General features: G+C 41.6%; 1 protein-coding gene across 12 annotated transcripts in view; it reads right to left on the reverse strand.

The window, feature by feature from the left end:
• The window catches only part of LOC125451575 (CYFIP-related Rac1 interactor B), a 178,687-nt gene that overhangs the window by 42,428 nt on the left and 112,972 nt on the right, over positions 1–23,287 (reverse strand). For 11 of the 12 annotated variants that reach the window (XM_059645975.1, XM_059645980.1, XM_059645977.1 and 8 more), the window contains one exon: positions 5,622–5,734. The exons of the other annotated variant lie outside the window; for it this stretch is intronic. The gene's annotated coding sequence lies outside the window, so the exon portion shown is untranslated. The remainder of the gene's footprint in view (positions 1–5,621; positions 5,735–23,287) is intronic. 12 annotated transcript variants of the gene reach the window in all.

Genomic DNA, 23,287 nt, shown 5'->3' on the forward strand with positions numbered 1-23,287 from the left:
ATTACCAATCAAGGCCTGTACCTAGAGCTGTTCTTATCCATGTGGTGATACCAATCTGCATTTAAAGCTTTTACAAAAATTGTATCTAATATAATTTTGGTTAATGCCCCAATATCCCAAAATGAAGTACGAATAGTGCATATAAATTGCATATAATTCAAAAGTGCATGAATTTCAAAACAATGCCAAGCTACCTTTGAAATGACCCCACGTACACAAGCTCTGACTGCACAAATAACAAAGATCTGACGTAAAAATTGTTTTGGCATGCGTCATTGAATTGTATCCTGATTTAAATTTAATCTAATCCAAAATAAAATCTACAAAAAGAACTATTAAGTTGTATACAAAATACACAGTGAAGATTCAAGAGTATTGGTATTTGATTACAAACTCCTTAAATCATACTTCCCCATGAGAAGTTATCCATTGCCATGTGGAATGCTAATTATCCCTATTAAAGGTATTAGTTCAGAGGATGATCCCTGGTGTGGAGGGATTCTTTTATGGATAAAGGTTGAACAGGCTCGGACTCTACTCATTGGAATTTAGGAAAATGAGAGGCGATCTCATTAAAACATCAATTTTAAAAAGGACCCGACAGGGTTAATGCTGAGAGGTCTTTTTGCTGCACGTGTCAATCTCGGACCAGAGGAGATAGTCTCAGAATAAAGGGGAACCAATTTAAGACTGAGATGAGGACGAATTTCTTCTCTCGGAGGACAGAGGAAACTATAAGGTAAATTCTTTGTGTATATCTAAGATAGATTCTTGACCGGAACAGAAATCAAGGCGTATGGAGACAGGCAGGAACCATAGACATCAGAAGTATTGAATCAGCCATGATTCAATTGAACGGTGGAACAGGCTTGATGGGCTGAACAGACTGCAGCTGCACCTATTTCCTTCGGCCTTACGTTGTGGTAATAACACAGGCAAGGAAAGGAAGGACTAGGTATTCAGAAAAGAAAGTAATGGACTAAAGATTGCGGTATTGGTTTAGGAGAGCAATGCATGCAGGAGAAAGAGGTGGTCACAGAGTGTTCTAGGGTAAAATCAGTATTGCTAGAGCTACAGAAGAAAAACAGTGCTCTCTATAGTCTACAAACCACCCAAGGGTAGAAAGAATGTACAGAAATAAACTTACAGGGAATTAGAAGAGAGAAGAGGAAACACCGTAAGTAGAAGAGTTCAAAATTGATGATGAGCAGACATTAGAAACACTGTCAATATTTAAAAGTTGACAAGACATCAAGGCCAAATGCAAAGATTGCAAGAAGGGAGAATGGAAATTGTGAGTATACTGCTTTTAATCCCTCGGCTTTCCTTAGCCTTTCCTTAGTGGGCTGCTTTTAATCCCTCAGCTTTCCTTAGCCTCAGGGAAGGTGCCAGACGACTGGAGAATTACAAACATTAAATCCTTGTTCAAAAAGAGTTAAAAGGGCAAGCCCAGTAATTATAGACCAGTCAGTTTAAATTTGGTGATGTGGAAATCTGTTGAAACAATTATTTGGTACAGAATTAATAGCCCACGGGAAAAGACGATGCAATCCAGAAAAGCCAACATGGAAAGGCTGAAAATAGTTTGAGGTAAGATAGTGTTTAACTAACTTGGCATTTTTTTTGATGAAGTAACACACAGGTTTGATGAGGGTAATGCTGTTGGTGTTGCATGCATTGGTTCCTAAGAGACATTCAATACAATGCCACATAACAGACTTGTAAGCAGGGTGATAGCTCACGAACGACAAGAAACAGTAACAATGCGGGTACAAGACTGCTGATAGGAAATGGAGAGTAATTATTAATGGATATTTTTCAGGCTGGCAGTTGCTTTGTAGAGGAGTTCTCCAGGGGTTGATACTGGGAATCTTAAATTTCTTGGTTTATATGAACAATATAGATGTTAGTGACCAGGAGATAGTTTGAGGATGATACAAAACTTGGAAATGGTGAAGTGGACAACACAGAGCTTGGAAAAGACTTACAAGTTGGTGGAGTGGAAAAATTGATGAGCGATGAAGTTCAAAATGGACGAGTGAGAGGTCATTTATTTTGCTACAAAAAATATGGAAATCAAGATAACATAAGGGGTATAATTCTAAAGGCATGCAAGAGCAAAGGGTCCTGGACGTATACACACATAAGTCAATAAAGGTAGCAGGGCAGGTGACTAAATTAGAATTAAAATACACAGTATCCTGGGTTTTATTAATAAAGAGAATAGGGCACAAGTGCAAAAACATAGTATGAGGCAATAGCTAAACCTCAGCTAGACCGTACAGCTCAATGTGCCATACTTTAGGAAGGATGCGAGTGCATTGGACAGAGTGGCGAAGAGGCTTACAAGAACGGTTCCAGGATTTCAAGAAACATCAGATATATTGGAGAAGATGGGACTTTTTCCCCTAAGAGAGGACAAATCTAAACTGAGATATGAATAAGGCTTTCAAAATCAAGAGGGGCTGGACCAAACAGAAACACAGAAATTGTTCCCGTACATACAAGGATTGAGAATGAGACGACACAGGTTTTAAATGACTTGTAGAAGAAACAAATGTCATATGCAAAAACACGGTTTCACACAGCAAGTAGTTTAAGTTTGAAACATACTGGCTGGAAGTGACAGAAACGTAGTCAGAGTCACGTAGTCATATGACATGGAAACAGATCATTTGGCCCAAGTCATCCATGTCAACCAGATTTCCAAAACTGAACAAGTTCCATTTACTTGCGTTTGGCCCATATCCCTCTAAACCTTTCCTATCCACGTATCTCTCCAAATGTCTTTTAAATGTTATAACCGTACTAACCTCTACTACTTCCACTAGCAGCTCATTCCATGTACGCACCACCCTCTGAAAAAAAGCTGCTCTGCAAGGTCCCTTTTAAATCTTTCCTCTCTCATTTTAAACATACGCTGTCTAGTTTTGGGCTGTCCTAACCTGGGGAACAAGCCATGGCTATTCACCTTAGTTATGCCCCTCATGATTTTATAAACCTCTAGAAGGTCACCGCACAGCTTCCTATGCTCCAGGGAAAATGTCCCTGCCTACCCAGTATCTCTTATAACTCAAACCCTGCATTCCCAGCAACATCCTCGTAAATCTTTTCTAAACGCTTTCCAGTTTAATGACAAGCTTTCCATAGCAGGGCACCCAAAATTATATGCAGTACTCTAAATGTGGACTTATTAATGTCCTGTACAATCATAATATGATGTTCCAACTCCTGTACTCAACGCTCTGACCAATGAAGGCAAGCATGTCAAATACCTTCATTACCCTGTCTACTTGTAATGCCATTTTCAAGAAACTATGTACCTGCCCCCGTAGGAGTCTCCATTCAACACAGTCCTCAGGGCTCTACCATTAATTGTGCAGGTCTTGCCCAGGTTTGTCTTACCAAAATGCAACATTTCATGTACATCTAAATTGAACTCCATCTGTCATTCCTTGGCCCATTGGTCCAGTTGATCAAGATCCCACTGTACTGTTAGATAACATTCCTTCCGGTGCACAATACCACCACCAATTCTATTGTCATCTGTAAACTTACTAACAATGCCTCCTATATTCTCATCCAAATCAGTTATATAAATGACAAACAATAGTGGACGCAGCACCAATCCTTGCAGCACACTGCTGGTCACACGTCTCCAGACTGAACACGAGCCCGTTGTCTTCTACTGTCAAGGCATTTTTGTATCTAATTGGCTAGTTCTCCCTGGAAAACTCAATTAAAGGTACTCAACAGGGAATTAGAGAATTATTTAAAACAGGAACAATGTGCAATGGTATGTGGTAAAGTCAGAGATTGAAAGGTGAGCCAGTGTCAACATGATGGGCCAAAGGGCCTCACTTTACACTGGATCACCTTTCAATCTCTGCTTTTACCCCAAACCATTGCACATTGTTCCTGTTTAAAATAATCCTCTAATTCCCTGTTGAGTACCTCATTTGAACCTGCCAGAGAGAGCTAGCCAATAAGATAATTCTGCCATAATTCTGTTAAATCAGATCTTTCAAACACACAGTTTCCCCTTAGGGAATTCAAATTTTCTTTACATTTCTGCCTTAAAATACTGTGCAATCTGCTAATTTCTCAAATATATATCTGATCAGTTCCAAAATTACATAAACAAGGCAAAAACAGTTATCCTATCATCCCCCATATTATCTCAAATCATTGCATTTTTGAGAAATATTCAGCCATCATTAATAGACAAATCCATTTTAGATCATTGAATATGTTAACAGTATTTATTTTCACACTGGTACTAATATTGAAGACAGCATAATCTCAAAACACAGTTTGAAAATATATACACACCTAAAGGATGTCTCTGAAGAATAAAAGAGTACAAGTTTAAGTTATTCACTACCTTTAGTTTTCTTGACATTGTTGTAGTCAGATGTAATAGTTTTCCTGAAATTGGTCAATGGTTGCTAGTTTGTCACTTTTTTAATCAAACAGATGTCAAAAACAATTAATAAAGCAACTGGATTCCCCATTTGAATCATACTGCACTGTCACTTTCAACATAACCATAACTGTAATGTTTGAAAGATAGGGACAACATCAATTACATTTTTTTTGTTATTTCAACCTATTTTTCTAACGAACCTGTTCAGATGTTATTACACACTTCTGGATCAAGTGGGACTTGAAGCCAAGCCTCTCAGTCCAAGGGTAGGGACACTACCACTGCACCACAAGAGGGCCCAACATCACCTACTTACCAGAAAAGTACAAACATTTGACCTGATGCCCATCAGAAATTTCTGTTCCCTGATTATGCACTGGGTGCAGGCTCGCAAAGGCCAGGTTTGCTACTGGTTTATTAATTATCTAGAACTACTCAGAGCACATTTTGGCAACTCCAGGAGCGGCTCAGCTTACCCAATAAGATAAGGCTACATTGTCAAATTTGTCCTGACTACAGCAAGTACTAATTATTATAATGAATGGCTGTCAGCTGAAGATACAAAGCTTCTGTAACATCAAGATTGAGTCTGACCCTCAACAAACAAGTACAGATCCTCATAACTCATTTCATAAACTTTTAATGGCTACAGAAAGAACTACAATAGGTTATTCCAACAGGCCAGCTATCTTGAAATAATATTAAAAATACCCAAATGCAATGCCACATAATGGATTAACTGCAACAAACTATATAATCCAAATTTTCCCAACAAATAGAGGTATACCTAATATGGAGAAAGTAAACAAGAACCCAAAGTGTCCAAAGAAAAGCAAGGCAAGGGTACTGGGGGTGGTGATAGTGAGGGAGACAGAGAGCGAATGAGACTATGGTCAAAAAGTACAGCTGTATAACGTACCTTGCATTCATGCAGCAGGACTGTTGACAGTACAATGTTTATAAATTGTTGTGATATTTAGCGTAACGTTGGCAACCAAATTTAGGCAAGCAGTGCAAAATGATCCAAGGAAATAGTCTCATGATACTCATGTTTCACAGTTTGTGACATTATTGTAAATCAAAGTAACAGAAAACTATTTCAGTAATTAAACTTCATAATAATACTTCCAAAACAGTTAAATAGCACAAAAGACAGGTTATATACTAGTAGCTCACTATTTTACAATTTTCTTACCAAGAGGGAAGAGTACAGTTATGAGTGGGTTGCAAATAATGTCAACTGCATCCAGTCACAACTTGCCTACTTCAGCAAGGTACCAGAACGCTGCCCCAGGTATGAACTGCCATCTAAGATAATGAAGAAAAGGAACATTAGGAAAACTGAGCGAATAGAAAGAGTATATGCAAACCAATGTAATTAATCCTTCCTTCTTCAAGTTGTTTAAAGGGCTAATAGCTTCTTCTTATTTACTTCCAGTTTTTTATTTTCATTTTCCTTCTGTCCTGAAGGGTGAGAGTGATGTTAATTCATGTTACTTATGGGCCTCAAACACCATGAAAGATTCCTTAAGCGTTGTTTTATTAGTCTTCATAGTAACATACTGTTAGCAATTTGACGACAGGAATAATCACAGTCAAGCAATCCATAAGACTTTAAGTCAAAAATCCAAACATGTAGTCATATAAAATTTTAGAAGCTGAAACAATGGACAATTTTTTTTCCTCTCTTCAGCTATATGGAGCAAAGTCAACCCTGCACAGAACAAGGATTACAGGCAGAATTTTGCTAGCCAAGATTATTCCACTTATTCACTGATTCATGAGGAAAATTCAAAGTACTTTTGGAAACTAACAACAATAAGTGCACGTTGAAGATTGTGCTTGCATGGAAATATCCAGACGTCCAACATGAGAACTTATTCTTCTGTCACCACTTGCTTCACGAAAATACTATCTTGTACAGTACAATGCAGACACAAAAGTTTAAAGAGTTCCATACATACATTATAGGATTATGATAAATTTCATATCTAAAATTGTCAGTCATTGTTATCATTGCAAATTGCTGATATATGCAGTTTAATGTTTAAAATTCAAAATTGCAAATCATAATTTTGAGAGATCTGGAAAAATATAATGAGAAAGCAGTCTATTATGAACAGTTTCCATTCTCAATTGCATTCACAAGTCAATTTGTACGTAAGTTGGAATACCATACCAGACAACATAAAGTAGGCATTCGTAAATATAAGAAAGCATTTTTTAAATTAATGTTAATATACCATTGTATGATATCTTGTTCATATGTCAGATGCCATAAGTCAGCTGTTCGTACATTGGGTATTGCCTGTATTCACATTATTCAGATACTACAAGAAAGGTTAACATCGCAAAACAACATAATCTTATTTATTTCTAAAATAGGATACATCTTGTGTTGTTGGTGCAACTTATGAATGAGTTACCAGGAAAGACTATTCTTGCGTCACTGGTAGAGCAAGTCAAAGGCAGGCTGGAAGTCACAGTTGTGTAATGGGGTCAGATTTAGTAATCTCACCTCTGGATTTAAATTAAACTCTGGATTAGTAAATTTGCAGATGCCACTAAGGTCGGTGGAGTTGTGGACAGTGACGAAGGATGCTGTAGGTTGCAGAGACATAGATAAGCTGCAGAGCTGGGCTGAGAGGTGGCAAATGGAGCTTAATGCAGACAAGTGTGAGGTGATGCACTTTGGTAGGAGTAACCGGAAGGCAAAGTACTGGGCTAAAGGTAAGATTCTTGGTAGTGTAGATGAGCAGAGAGATCTCGGTGTCCACGTACACAGATCCTTGAAAGTTGCCACCCAGGTTGACAGGGCTGTTAAGAATGCATACAGTGTTTTAGCTTTTATTAATAGAGGGATCGAGTTCTGGAACCAAGAGGTTATGCTGCAGCTGTAAAAAACTCTGGTACGGCTGCACTTGGAGTATTGTGTACAGTTCTGGTCACTGCATTATAAGAAGGATGTGGAAGCTTTGGAAAGGGTGCAGAGGAGATTTACTAGAATGTTGCCTGGTATGGAGGGAAGGTCTTACAAGGAAAGGCTGAGGGTCTTGAGGCTGTTTTCATTAGAGAGAAGAAGTTTGAGAGGTGACTTAATTGAAACATATAAAATAACCAGAGGGTTAGATAGGGTGGATAGGGAGAGCCTTTTTCCTAGGATGGTGACAGTGAGCACGAGGGGGCATAGCTTTAAATTGGGGGGTGAAAGATATAGGACAGATGTCAGAGGTAGTTTCTTTACTCAGACAGTAATAAGGGAATGGAACGCTTTGCCTGCAACGGTAGTAGATTCACCAACTTTAGGTACATTTAAGTCGTCATTGGATAAGCATATGGACGTACATGGAATAGTGTAGCTTGAGACCGGTATGACAGGTCGGCACAACATCAAGGGCCGAAGGGCCTGTACTGAGCTATTATGTTCTATGTTCTATGGACACGTGATGCTGCAATGAATTGAGAGTTAGGTGCAACAGGAGGTAAAACATCAGACATATATGTAGCCCTTAAGCAAAAGGGGAAAAGGCAGAAGACGAAAAGCACCCCAGTTTGATCATTTGGCTAGAATTCTCTTCATATTTGACTTAACTCACATTTGCTAAATTGGCAACTAATCTATATTTTCTTAGTGTTCTTACATTTCAATTTTAGCTCATTCCTTGATGTGTTCTTGATTCATGTTCAAAAGATATTGAAAATTTGATCCAGGCAAATATTTTACTATGTCAGTGGATTCACATACCATAAATTTCTCTTCATTGTGCAAAGCCCCTTCCAAGCCATTTAATAATGGCCAATATCTTGGTCTTGTTTGCAAATGCTGCACGTGTTCTGCTACTTAAACTCTTGGTGTGTTTCCTCCTTTGACTCCTCCTTGCTCTGCTTTCCTCAAATTTTACCCACCCTGCCCAACTGTGTCCATCATATCTGATTTAAGCCCTATCTTATCACACATCATTTCTGAAACAATTTACCACTCAGAAAATACCTGCCAAAGGACCAGTATCCCTTGCATTCTGTGCCATCTTTAAAAGTCTGCTGTGCACCCAGATATGTACTGTCATTCTGGTGTTGCCCTATTTGGTCAAGGATGTTTCCAGAAGAATGTCAGAAAAGGAGAAGATGGTACTGCAATTCGACAACAGGGGGTTGGTGGGTCTGGTTGAGTGGGTGGAGCAGACAGAAGTCCTTTCAGAGCAAGAACACAGGAGGCTATGCCATCAGAACGTGGAAGCATGGTAAGAGGTCCAGCTTCAGAACCAGGGAGAATAGCAAAACATATTGGGAGAGAGAGGAAGAAGATTTAAAAAAAAGCTTATTCAGGGGAGTTTTCTGGCATGGGTGACAATGCCTGTACGTTATCTGACACATTTTTTAATAAACAGCATGGGTTTGTCCTTGCATCTGGTTGCTTGTAGGTCAGAGTAGACTCAAATGTAATTGTTCCAGAAGAGGCAAAATTCCACAGCTACACAGGACGTGCCATGGATTAATATCTGTGGTAAGAGCTTGCTGCAACATCTGGAAGCAAGAGGAACAAGGTATATCAAGGTCCTGCTGAGATCTTTGGTGTCCTTGTCCTATAACATCTGTATCCTTCCCTGCCCTGTGTCCAAAAGTGTTAGAGTAGATGAGTTGGTCAACAATATTGGGGCAGGCATCACACAGCAACTGGGAGCAGTGCATCAGGATGACCAGGAATTAGGGACCTTGCTGACCCATGTCCTGCACAGTGCATTGTTATGTGTGTAATATTATTCCCCTTTAAAAGCCACATTGGTGGTTTTTGCAGTCCATTCTCTCACAAGTCAAGACACTTAAGCTTGCCCACTCCTGGTGGTCACTGCCGTAATCCTCCCACAGTGCTTGATTTCCAGCACATTGGAAAGAAACTGCACGTACTCAACAGTCAATAGCTTCCAATATCCACCTCTGTAGATTAGTGAGATCCCATTTATCCAGATCCCCTTCCTTGTAGGCCTTCAGATAAACTTCATACCTGCATCTGCCTCACTCCCCACTCAATCTGTCTAAAAAAGCATGTACCTGGCTCTCAAACCCTGGCATATGCGTGGGCCACACTAAGTGTAGTCATAAATTAGCTTCCCCCAGCTTGAAGCCAGCATGTTCCTGACTGTGGTTGCATATCCTCCCTTCCCATTCCTTCTCTCCATAACTCCGCTCCCCCGAAGCCCAACACTGCCACCAATGACCCACTTCCCATTGATTCTTTACCATATTTGCCCCCCACTGACCCCCCCCACGTGAAAATACTATTGCCCTTTCACAAGCCTGCAGCTCCCAGTCCTGGAGAATAATTTTCAAAGTCTCCTTCCCACGGCAGTGGAACCCCCATGTCTGCACTTCTACCTACCCTCGTTTCCCTTGGTTTCTGTGTACAGACTGTCCACAGCCAAACCATGACGTCTCCAGACAAAAACAGCCTGACGCTAAACAGCACCATCTAGTTGATAAATAGCAGTGAAATCAAGGATACATCCTGGAGGTTACCAGTGTTAACTGTCTACAAATGTCAAATATCACTCTTCTAGAATGTCTCTCCCATTGTCAAATCTAATGTCATTACCACAACTCCAAAAAAAAACCTCACCCACAACTTCTTTTTCCTTCAAAAACACCTTGAATATTCTGCTCAGAGATAGTAAGAATTGCCTATGCTGGAGTCTGAGATAACAAAGTGTAGAGCTGGATGAACACAGCAGGCCAGGCAGCATCAGAGGAGCAGGAAAGTCAATGTTTCAGGGCTAGACCCTTCTTCAGAAATGAGAGGGGGGAAGGGGGCTCTGAAATAAATAGAAAGAGAGGGAGGCAATGAAAGGAGGTGGATAGGGGAGCAGATAGGTGGAGAGAAGATGCACAGGTCGAGGAGGCGGGGATAAAGCCAGTGCAGATGGGAGAGTCGTAATGGGGGCTGGTCAGTGAGGAGGGAGGGGCGGGTAGGAGGGAGGAAAGACGGACATGTCAAGAAGGCGGGGACAAGGCTAGAAGGTAGAAAGTGGGGGTGGGGTTTGGTCAGTGAGATGGGAGGAACGATAGGTGGGAGAAAAGACAGACAGTTCCAGAAGGCGGAGACGAGATAGGTTGGTCTTGGGATGAGGTCGGCGATGGGGAGATTTTGAAGCCTGTGAAGTCCACATTGAGACCATTGGACTGCAGGATTCTCTGCTGCCTTCTCAATCAGTGTCCACATTTCTTCTACATTCACGTCTGCTTCTTTCGATTCAGGTTGACCCAACCCGCTTGACATCCTTCCACAACCCAACCCTGTTTCCATTATATCTGTCTGTCCATGCAAAAACACTACCATCCAATTCACTTACAGCTGCCATTTCAAAATCCCAACTGGGTCTTTGGCTCTGTTTACTATACCTGTTGTCCAGTTACTGATTTGCTCAATTACACATATGCTCGATGGCACTTTTGATGCCATGGTTCTCATGAAAATCTATATGTTTCCCTGTCCTAGCTGCTTCCCTAGTATTAACAGACTTTGGAGAAAGAGGCCACGAACAGGGTTGTCTTTTGCAATCGAGATATATTTTGAGAAGACATAATGACAATAGATTTTTCTTTTATTCACTCAGGATGAGGACTTCACTGGCTAGGCAAACATTTATTGCCTATCTCCAGTTGTCCTTGAGAAGGTGGTGGTGAGCGGTTGCAATCCTCCTGCTGTGTGTTGACCCACAATGTTATAAGGGAGGAATTCCAGGTTTTTGAGCCAGCGACAGTGAAGGAATGATAATGTATTTCCAAGTCAGAATGGTGAGCAGCTTGAAAGGGAACTCGCCAATGACAGTGTTCCCATATATCTGCTGCCACTGTCCTTCAGCATGGAAGTGGTTGTGGGTTTGGACAGTGCTGTCTGAGAGCCTTTAGTGAATTTCTGCAGTGCATCTTGTAGTCAGTACACACTGCTGATACTGAGCAACAGTAGTGAAGGCAGCAGATTTAGCAGACTGTTTTGTCCGGATGTCATCAAGATTTTTGAATGTTTTTGGAGTTGCACCGATCCAGGAAAATGGTGAGCACTCTATCATACTCTTGGTTTGTGCCTTGTAGATGGTAGACAGGCTTTGGGGAGTTATTCAATGCAGTATGCCTGACCTCTGACCTGCTTTTGTAACCACTCTATTTATATGAAGATACTAACTGAGTTTCTGGTCAATTGTCACCCACAGGATGTTGATATTGGGGATTCAGTAATGGCAACACCATTGAATATCAAGAGGCAGTGCTTAGATTGTCTCTGATTAAAGTTGGTTATTGCTTGGTTTTTGTGTGGTGTGAATGTTACTCGCCACTTGTCAGTCCCAGCCTGGATACTGTCCACTGCATGTGTCATTTGAACATGGACTGCTTCATTATCTGAGCAGTTGTGAATGGGGAACATTACACAATCGTTAGCAAACATTCCCACTTCTGACCTTATGATAAAGATGAGATGGATCTACCTGAACAGACAGACACACTATTAACTTTGGTAACACCAAGGGTCTATTTTTAATCCAGTCCCTCAGTGACAATGTTCAAAAATAGCATCAGTTTCCCCACACACATGGATGCACTACTTCACCACAACCTCTCATCCAATGTTAAGATTCTCAGACTGCTCGTCCTACATACTTGGGGCTTCATATCCTGCCATAATCTCCAATTCATACCAAACAACCCCTGTTTCTGACAACTTTTGAGGTTTAACTATCCTGTTCACAACCTTGGTGTTATCTGGTGTCATCACCAAGGCTGTCTACTTTCATAACTTCACTCCAACTCCACCTTTTCCTCCTCTCACAGCTGCAGACCATTTTCTAGCCATTCCTAGTCAGCCTCCCAAATTCTAGGCTCCCCATACTTTGTCATCCAGGACACTACTGCCTATGTCCTCATAATATAATATGTCCTTACACATATCAAGTCCCTTTCATTTATCATCCCTGTGTTTGCTAATCTACGTTGTCTTCTGGTCTAGCAACTCTAAGCCTGCAATTCTAATCCATGTTTTCAAACCCCTCTATCGCCTCTGTCTTCCCTCTCAGTAATCTCCTCTAGCCCCATTGATGGGCTGCGCTAATTTGGGTTTATTGAGCAACCTGATATCTGCATCATTAGCGACTCTGCCGATAGCTGCCTAAGCTATAAGTTGTGGAATTTTCTTTGTTAATCCTTCCACCTTTCTACCAATCTCTAGTTCCTTCTGCACGGAAACAGAAATTTTCACTGTACCGAGGTACATGTGACAATAATAAATTAAGTCAAAACATGTTCCTTAAAACCTACTTCTTTAACTAAGTTTTTGGCCATCTGACCCAAAATTTAGCTGCAAGCCTCGGTGTCAAATTCTACTTAAAATTTCAAAATTTATTTATTTATCACATTTTAAAGTCTGTCTCTTCTGAAAACCTCAATATTATCTAAGTCTTTAATTCCCTCCTATAGTATAGAGGCTTTTAAAACTCAAGCTTGGCTATCACCTACTCACTAGTACCTAATTTTCTTCGCTATTTCACTCACTTTTTCCAACCTTACTGTCTTCCACTATCAATATCAACATGCTAAAGTTCTTCAAAAGACTTAATGTAATTAGGTAAATTTGGTGAAATTTGCTTTGGCCATTATTGTAGATCTTGATTACACACTTGGACATGAGCACCAACCAGAAAAAATCATCAGCACTGTTTATAGTTATTAACAATCCAGGAGAGAAAACTCTTATTTGAATGTGAATGAAATTTAACCATGGAACATTCTGGTGCATTGCAGCAACACCACCACCACTAGGCTTTCTTGAAATTTGGTTCAGTTTTGCTGAGGGCAATAATTATTTTTTAAAAACAATTAAATATACCTCGATCAGTAAGGAATAAACATACAACAAAATCTTGAAACAACATTTCAGTACAAACGTAAAGAATGGTTAGACCACACACCCCTAACATAGCAAATCAGCAAACTGAGATTTAGCACCACCATGTGGCAATATATGAAAAAGCAAAAATGTTTGTTCTAATCATAAATGAGAATTTTTTAACCCACTTTTCTCATCAACCTGCTCAGAGATGTTATTACACCTCTACAGCTAGTGAGACTTGAACCTGAGTCCGCCCAGTCAAGGCATAGGGACACTACCACTGTGCCACAAGAGGGTCTATTATCGACTTGGAACAAAAACAGAAGTTTCCGGAAAAACTCAGCAGGTGTGGCAGCATCCGTAAAGAAAAGTCAGAGTTAATGTTTCAGGTCGGGTGACCCTTCCTCAGAACTGGGACTGGCAGAACTGGCAGTTCTAAGAAAGGGTCACCAGATCTTAAACGTTAACTTTGATATTTTTCACAGACGCTGCTAGACCTGCTGAGCTTTTCCAGCAACTTCTGTTTTTGTTCCTATTATTGACTTGTCTGTGTTCATATAAAGCTGTGCAACCCCTATGCACATCCATTTACCAGTACAACATGCATTTACAATGCAATCTCCAAGAAAATTAAATTGTCAACATTTCAGATATTAGGAATAGCATTATTAAAACATTGAAACTTTATTCAAAAGCAATGTGCTCCATTAAAGTTAACCTTCAAACATCAGGATAATTGCAAATTGTACAATCAGAAAAGCAATATTCCTTAAAAGTTAGTTCCATTGGTATCAAACATAATACCTAGTATAAGAAGATAGGTTGTACAGGCCAAATAAAATTCTCAAGTGAGATTTAAGGGCTGGGAGTAGATACTTATATGTATTGATAATCATACCAAAAACAAGTCTGAATATTTTCTGAAGGAGGATCTAGACCCAAAACATCCACTTTCCTGCTCCTCTGATGCTGCCTGGCCTGCTGTGTTCATCCAGCTCTATACCTTTAATATCTGAATGTTTGAGCCTTGTTCCCCGTTTGCTTTCGTGAGGTCACTCACCAATTCGCCCACACATAACAATCCACGCACATCCACTGACTCACACACCAATCCACTCATTTACTGACACACAATCCTGCGCACAAATGCTCACACTCAGCACTGCGCATAGATCCACTCACACACACGCATACCGATTGCCCACACTCGTTCAATCACTCACATTTATGAACATCTTCCCTCACTCTCATTCACACCTTGAAGATTGCTGATTTATTTTGCTAAGAATTTATAGCTTAAAAATAAGGAGTCGCCCTGTCAGAGAGATGAGGAAACATTTTTCTCGCAGATGGTTCAGTGTCTGTGGGATTCCCTTCCTCAAAAAGGCAGTGGATGCAGATTCTTTAAATATTTTAAAGTCAGAGATAGATTCTTGGTTACTAAAAGAGGTGAAAGATAATCAGGGATGTGCAGGAAACTACAGCTGAGCTTAAAATCAAACCAGTCATTGGCGACCGGTTGGCGAAGCAGAATTGTACGGTCAAGTGGCCTATTCTTGTTCGTTGTTCGTATGTTTATTGGAACAGCATAGGATGGTTGTGAGGGTTCCAACACACAACCTACACCATTATTTGTGTCAGGATGTGCTGTTGCTATAACCATTGCTCCATATGATCTCCATTCTTTTTCTCCCAAACGCAGGCTCTCATTTCCCCTCCTCCAGTGTCCTGAGCCTCATGCCCCCGTCCACCATTCTGCAAGCTAGACAATGGCCTAACTCTAATCCCCATCCACCAGTTGTGACAAGGCTCTTATATTCCTTCTCACCAAGTAGTATCTTCCTTTTACCCTATCAATCCTGATAATCCAAATTCACTGCTGAGACTCCAGGCCTCAGGCTCAGTTAAACCAATCACTCAGTACCATTCACTGCTTTTCCAATCAAACTGTTTCCCTTTCCATTTGCACCAGATAGGTTTAACCTATCAGCAGTAAACAGTGGAGAGAATCAGCACCTGATTAGAACAGCAGATCCTGAAAAGTCTCAGTTACACTTAACCATATTTTTAACATTGCATCCTGTGTAGCCCACAAGCCATTGTGGTTCGGGAAAAGCCAAACTTGGATTTAAACTTAAAATCTTATATTTGAAGAAGAGGTTCACAGATGTACGTCATCCTTTGCAAGTAGAAAAGTTTCGATATTCCACCCTGAAAGGTCTAGCTCTAATTTTTAAGATTGGGCCCTATCATTCTGGGCTCTTTAAGCAGTAGATACAGCAGCTAGATAGAAATTTTATGTTGTTCTTAATAGCTTATAAACTTCGATTATCCTTCTCAGTATCAGTGAATATAAAACTAGTTTGCATAATCTCTCTTCATAATTTTAAGCCTTGAAGTTGAGGTATTATTTTACTAAATCTATGCTGCATTCCCTCCAATGGCTGCTTTATCTTTTCTAAGGTGTTTCTTAGAACTGCATACAGTATTTATTGCTACTGAAAATGGCAAACTTCAAAATAAATTGAAGCCACAATCACATTCCCCAAAGTTAAGCCTGCATGTTTAAAATAGCTGTACTGTCTGCTGTCTCTTGGCGGCACTCCTGAGCTAGTAATCAAATGTTCTAAGCAGAATTAGTATTCACTAACTGTTTTGTAACCATATTTCCAGCCCAAAGCATTTCTGTCACATTTTGCATGCCTCTATCTATTCAATGACACCACCAGCAATACTTCACGTATCCATAATGTAGACAGAGTTGGAGCAAGAGAGGTCACTACCACGGCAGAGAGGTGGTGCTCCAGAAAGGCAATGGCACAGAGGTAATTTCACTGAATTTGTAATCCAGATGCTCAAACTAATGCTTTGGGGACAAGGGTTCAAATCCCATTTAAATTTGTGTAATAAATCCAGAACAGAAAAGCTAGCCTCAATACAACATTGATCATTGTAAATGCCCATCTGGCTCACGCGTCCTTCAGGGACACTTGCCTGATCTGGCTTAGATGTGATGCACAGCAACAAACAAGCCTCTGAAGCGGCCCAGCAATTCAATGCTGGTCTTGTCAAATGATGTACCCAGCCCACAAAAGAAGAAAAAATTCAATCCATTGTTAAGTAAATTGTTTCATTGTCAGTATCAGGAGTCTGTGACCAACAGATTTTTAATCAGAAATGAACGCTGATCACAAATCCACTTGAATCGCACTTGCACCATAGCAAAATTCTGCAGCTACCGGAAATTTGAAATTAAAAAGTATAGTGCATGGAAACTTGGCAGATCTGTCAGCACCTGTGGACAGACAAACAGAGTTAGAATTTTTTAAGATCAATGGGACTCTTCTTCGGGATGGTAATAGGATGGAAAAGTGAGGTAACAAAGTTTTATACTATAGTCAGGTAGGAGAAAGAGTAACAGAAAGGAAGTTTAGGGTCCTAAGATGCTGCTTGGCCTGCTGTGTTCATCCACCTCCACACTTTGTTATTTAGGGAAAGATTAGAGGGCAAGAGTGATTAGAGGCCGCAGGTGCTATAGAACAAAAAGCAAAGGGAATGATCACGGTAGTAAAGGAGAGACCATGGTCCAGAGTGGGATGTTTGTAGCAGTAGAGTAATAGCAGAATATAGCTCAGCTCAGCTTCTAACTGAAGTTCTGTTCTTCATGTTTCAGATTCACATAGGATTGCAGTCATTCTTAAGAAACCAACTTTCCTTAGACCACTGATCTCACCACAATTTTTTTATTCATTCACAGGATGAGGGCATCACTGTCTTTAATTGCCCAGAGGACAGGTATGTGTAAATCTTATTGCTATGGGCCTGGAGTCACATGTAGGCCAGAGCAGGTAAGGATGACAGTTTTCTTCGCTAAAGGACATTAGTGAGCGAGATGGGTTTTTCTAGACAATCTACAATGGTTTCACGGTCATCTTGAGATTTTAATTCCAGATTTTGAATTCAAATTCCACCATCTGCTACAGTGGGATTCAAACCCAGGTCTCCAGAACATTTCCTGGGTCTCTGGATTAACAGTCTAGTGAAATTACCATTGGGCCTCCCCTATTCTCGACATTCACAACAGTGCCACGCATTGCTACAGGCACAAATGCAAACTCCCTCTCCCTCAGCACTGATTCACCATACTACAAAGTTATCTTGGTCCCTTGCTCCATTTAATCCTTCATCTCAACCAAAGCCTTAACAAGAAACTTTTCCTCTTCCAGGTTTAATGGAAAGAAAGTTCCAACAATGTATGGGTACCTACACTTTTCTGGACTCTTCCTGTCCTCTCACTCCCTCTGGCCCCATCCCTCCTTCTAACTCCACCTCTTCTCATGCATCTTCTCTCCTGTGTGACCTTGCATTTCCAACATTGAACAATCTACGCTCAGCCACAAGCTCAATTCTCATAAAATCCCGAATGTGGAAGCAGGCCATTCGACCCATCGAGTCCACACGAACCCACTGAAAACCCTATCCCATAACTCTGCATTTCCCATGGCTTATTCATCTAGCTTGCACATCCCAGGATACTGTGGATAAGTTAGCATGGCCAATTCACCTAACCTGCACATCTTTGGTCTGTGGGAAGAAACCAGAGAAAAATCATGCAGTCACGGGGAGAATGTGCAAACTCCATACAAACGAGGGTGAAGTTGTACCCCCTTAGGCAATGCATGTATGGTACAGCACAGCATTAAATTCTTCTGCCCACTTCTTTCGACAAATTCATGTATCTCCAATATTTTCAAGCCTCGGCTCTCTGGTGCCTTATGCTTGATCTTTTCAACAAGAACTATCGGTGAAATTGGCACTTTAACTTCTCTCTTCCCTTCTCCACTTTAACCTGTCTTTCTCTTAACTAGCTGTATTTATTCTATCTGGTTTCTGGCACCTCTCCCCTCCCCTCCCCCAACAAAAACAAAGACAGAATGCCCCTTCTCCTCACATATCACCCACTAACCTCCGTATCCAGTGTATCATTCTCCACCACTTCTGCCACCTACAATCCGACCCCACAATCAAAGGTATATTTCCATCCCCACCCCATCTGCCTTCCGTAGGGACCGCTTACTCCGTGACTCCCTCGTCCACTCTCCTCTAGCCCCACCACCCCAGAAACTTTCTTTGCAACTGCAGGAAGTGCTACACCTGCCCCTACACCTCAACCCCTCACTTCCATTCAAGGCACCAGACAAACCTTTCACATCAGACAGAGGTTCACCTGCACATCTGTCAATATGGTCTCTTGCATCCGCTGTTCCCGATGTGGCCTCCTCTACATCAGTGAGAACAAGTGGAGACTTGGAGACTGCTTTGTAGAGCACCTGCACTCTGTTCGCGTCAAACAACCACCTTCCGGTCATGAACCATTTCAACTCCCCTTCCCACTCCCTGGTCGACATGTCCAGCCTGGACCTCCTCCAGTGTCACAATGATGCCACACTGAAACTGGTGGAGCAGCATCACATATTCTGCCTTGGGAGCCTACAGCCCAAATGCCTAAATGGGGACTTCACCAGTTTTGAAACCTCCCTACCCTCCCTGGCCTCATCCCTTGACCAACCCTCCCATTCATCCTCGTCTCCTTGACCTGACACAACCAGTCCATCTTCTCTCCCACCAACCTGTTCCTCCCACCTCACTGACCAATCCCCACCACTCCCTACCTGCACTCACCTATCACCATCCCACCTACATCCCACTGGAAGGACACCACTTTGATTGGAACAACACATCCATCCTAGGACAAGCCAAACAGAGACACGCACGAGAATTCCTAGAAGCATGGCATTCCAACCGGAACTCCATCAACAAACACATTGGCTCCAAATCAATCTACCAGCCCCTGAGAAAAAGAACAGGAAATGACATCACCAACGCAGGAAATGACATCACCAACCCAAGAAAACCTAACCAGATAAATAGAAAGCGGGACATAACACCAGCGCTTCGTCGGAGGCTCACTGATGATGTTACCTAGAATGGTGACGAAACGTCCGAAAACGAACCTTCCAGCTCAGCGAGCAAACTCACATCCAGATCCCACCTACCTTCCCCAGCCCCACCTCTCCTCTCCCTATTTCGTTCTGAGCTCCCTTCCCCCTCCCCCATTTCTGAAGAGTCCTGACCCGATACATCAAATTCCTGGTCCTTTGATGCTGCCTGGCCTGCTGTGTTCCTCCAGTTCCACACTGTGTTATCACTGGACATCAACTGTTGTTTCCAAGACTGTCACTAACCTCATCTCTAGAGATTTTCCTTCCAGTTTCCTGTTCCTAAACCCCATCCTCATTCTAAAACCCAAGGACTGGTCAATGGCAGAATCATCATTTCAGCCTGTTACTGCCCTTTAGACTTTATTTCTTCCTACCTGGACTACTTTTTCTCCACATGTCCAACATTTTTCTACCATCATTTGTGATTCCTCTGATGCCGTACAATACTTCAATTTTCAGATTCCTGGCCCTAGGTGCCACCTCTTCATGATGGAAGTCCAATCCCCACCAGTTTAGTCTGACGGTTTTTCATTTCTTCCTCAAGGTGGAGGCCCAAAGATTCGCCCTCCACCTGAATGAGCACATTCTCTCATGGAACAATTTTTCCTTTAACTTGTCTCACTTTCTCCAACATGAATAAGTGTGGGTCATAGTTACACCTGTTCTTTTGTGGGTTTTTTTCCAGCACACTGAGGCCTGTGTTGGTGCTGCTTGTTCCTTCCTCAACCTCCCCATCTTCATTCCTAGCTATTGTCTGTCGGCTAATATTTATGACATACCCACCAATTCCCACAGCTACCTCGATAACAAAACATAACCTCCTGCTTCCTTAAGGACTCCATTCCATTCTTCTAGTTTCCCAGTCTTTGTCAAATCTATCAGACGATGCTAACTTCCACATAGGTGCTTCCAAAACGTCTTCCTTATTCCTCAACCAAGGAAACACAGCAGAGCCCTCAACTGTGACCAGCCCATTTCCTGCACTTGTGCCCTTACCCCTTCCCTTGCAATTCAGGAATAGGGTTCTCCTTGTCCTCATTTTCCACCTCATCAGCCTCAGTATTCAAAAGAACTGTCCTCTGCCATTTGTGCCCTTACAGCACGATGTCACCATCAAACACACATTCCCCTTTCCTTTCTTCTTGTAAGCACTCCAAAAGAGTTGTTCCTTCCTGATATCCTGGTCCATTCCTCTATCACGGGCATTATCTCACTTCCCCCTTGTAGAGACATACAGGTTTATAGCATGGAAACAGGCCCTTCGGCCCAAATTGTCTATGCTGCCTAGTTTTCACAATTAAGCCTCTCTTTGTAACACAAACCTTCCAGTCCAGGTAGCATCCCAGTAAATCTTTTCTGCATTCTTTCTAGTTTAATAATATCCTTTCTACAGTAGGGCGACCAGAACTGCACGCAGTATTCCAAACGTGCCCTTATCAAAATCTTGTACAGCAGCAACATGACATCCCAACTCCTATAGTCAATGCCCTGGCCAATGAAAGTAAGCATGCCGAAAGCCTTCTTCACACCCCTGTCCACCTGTGATTCCACTTTCAGGGAGCTATGAGCCTGTACCCAGGCCTCTTTGTTTTATAACACTCCCCAGGGACCCACCATTAACTGTGCCATTTCTTGGCACCTTCTCATCTAATTACAGGAAATGGGACAATTGCTCTGCTCAGAAAACCCAGTCCCTAACCCATGATCCTGCTGGCAACCCTCTGACATATGGTTTTTCTTACCGAGACCAATACCCAAAATACTCCCTCCAGATGAAAAAGCAATTTACTCGTACTTCCTTCAACTAGTTTATTGAATTCACTGTTTGCCATGCAATTTCCTGAACGTCAGAGGGGGTTGCATCAACACATTACAGAACAGCTCTGCTCAATCCACATGCGTGACCTTGACCAGCCAGTCGCTTGCCAGTTTTATATAGCATCTTGCTCTCACACTCATATTTCTGCCGCACATGCAGTGTTCCGTGAACCCCAACTTAAGCTAAAAACACAGAACCTAATTTTCCATTTAAGCACTTCAATCTACTGGAATCAACAATGAGTTAAAAAACTTCACGCAATAAACTCTGTCCTTTGTCCCCAATTTACCGTGTCAGTGTCCATTGCCCCTAGTTTTGCTTTCAGCACAGCTGACCTTTACTTTCCAATGCTGGACCTTTCTCAGTGATTTTTAAACAAACATTAACAAGATTTTTTCATTTGATGACATGTGACTTCTATAATCTCTGTCAGCCTCACTTCTGTCCCACACAAGCCCCCTTTTTTCCTGTAATATTAAATCCAGCACTTCTCCACCTCTATTCCCTTCAAAAGAGGAGTCATACTGGTTTCAAAACATTCTCCACAAATGTTCTTAGACCTGATGAGCTTCTCCAGAACTTTGTTTTTAATTTATATTATTAATAAAGAAAACATTGCCCCCTCAAATCAAAGCTGTTTCTTCTGCCACTTGCTGCTCATCTTCAGGGAGTTGCTCACAGCCAGGATTCAGGAGAGAGAAGCAATGCAGGTGAAAATCTGAGAGTGTGTGGTTTGGGAAATGGGTGAATCAGGGAACTGGGCAGAGTCTGATCTTGCTGGCAAGGAGGTAACTTAGAAATCTGGAGAGACCTAAAGTCAGAAGGTCAATAGAAAAGTAAAGGCTCAGGGAGTGAGTGAGTCACCAGAGGTAGGGCAGCAATAACTTTGGTTAGGCAAGGGAAGAGGCCCACAAATTGGAGGCCTACCAGCAAGAGGAACCACCTGTCAGGGTTCACTAGTGATAGGATGGATTGGGAGCAGCAGATGCTGCAAGTCAGAGGGTCAATGAGAGGAAGAATCTGCAGCAACTTGGGGTCTAATGTTTTCTGAAGTGAGGAAGATCAGCAGCGAGCAGGAGGTACGGTAAATTGATTTTTTTTTTGTTTTGTGTTTTTAAATGGTTTTTTCGTTTACCAATGTTGGAATTTAGCAATGCAAAACATTTGAACTTGAATGATAAAATGTCTTTATATTTTCTGAGGAATAAAGTTCTACAGAACTTGCTTTTATATTGGTTTCACTGGGAAACGGAGTTCACACACTCGTTTCATTTAAAATTATAACTTTTGGGAACACTATCACAACTTTAAGATATATATCAAGAAAAAATGTGGATGGTGGAGATCTGAAACACACAAAAACAAAAATTGCTACAGGAAGTCAGTGGGTCTGGCAGCATCTGTGGAGAATAAACAGAGTTAATGTTTCAAGTTCAGTGGGCCTTCTTTAGAGCAGAGAGGGGTTAGGGAAAGGTGGTCCCTCTCCATTTATCTGGTCTCTTCTTTTTCCTCCCACCCCACATCATCAACATAAATACCACCTTTTCTGTAACTAGGGGAGGGCATAGTCTGAGAATTAGACAGACCAGTTAGGAGACATGGTAGAAGCGCTTCCACACACAAACAACAGTATATGCAGGATCAGTTGTTAATTCGAAATCTGAGATAGATACATTTTTGTTAAGCAAAGGTATTAAGGGGTACGGGCTAAATGCAGATATATAGAGCTCAGCCATAGATCGGCCATGATCTCATTGAATGGTGGAACGGGTCTGAGGGGCGACATGGCCCAAACCTGTTCTGGCCTTCCCATGTATGACTAGCCGCTATCAGTTAAGAATCCCTGGACTCAAAACATTAATTCTACTTTCACTCCACAGATGCTGAGTTTCTCCAATTTCCATATTTGCATGACCACAACTTTAAGTGTGGGTTTACTGTACAAACCAATTTTAGCATCTACGAAAACTATAGCAGTATTGGTCTCAATCCTTGTGAAACATCTGAAGGTGGGATTCTGCAGTGGAGGTGAACTCGGCTTTGGGGACACATCAGAGGCAGGAGGAAACCCAGCTTGGGTTTACTGCACTGCAGATTACTGAAGATGGTAGTGCCACCCAGCTCCCAAAAAAAAGGAGACTGGAAGGAAGTGAACAGGAAGAGTT

This window comes from Stegostoma tigrinum, chromosome 5 (genome assembly GCF_030684315.1).
Source record: "Stegostoma tigrinum isolate sSteTig4 chromosome 5, sSteTig4.hap1, whole genome shotgun sequence".
NCBI lineage: Eukaryota > Metazoa > Chordata > Chondrichthyes > Orectolobiformes > Stegostomatidae > Stegostoma > Stegostoma tigrinum.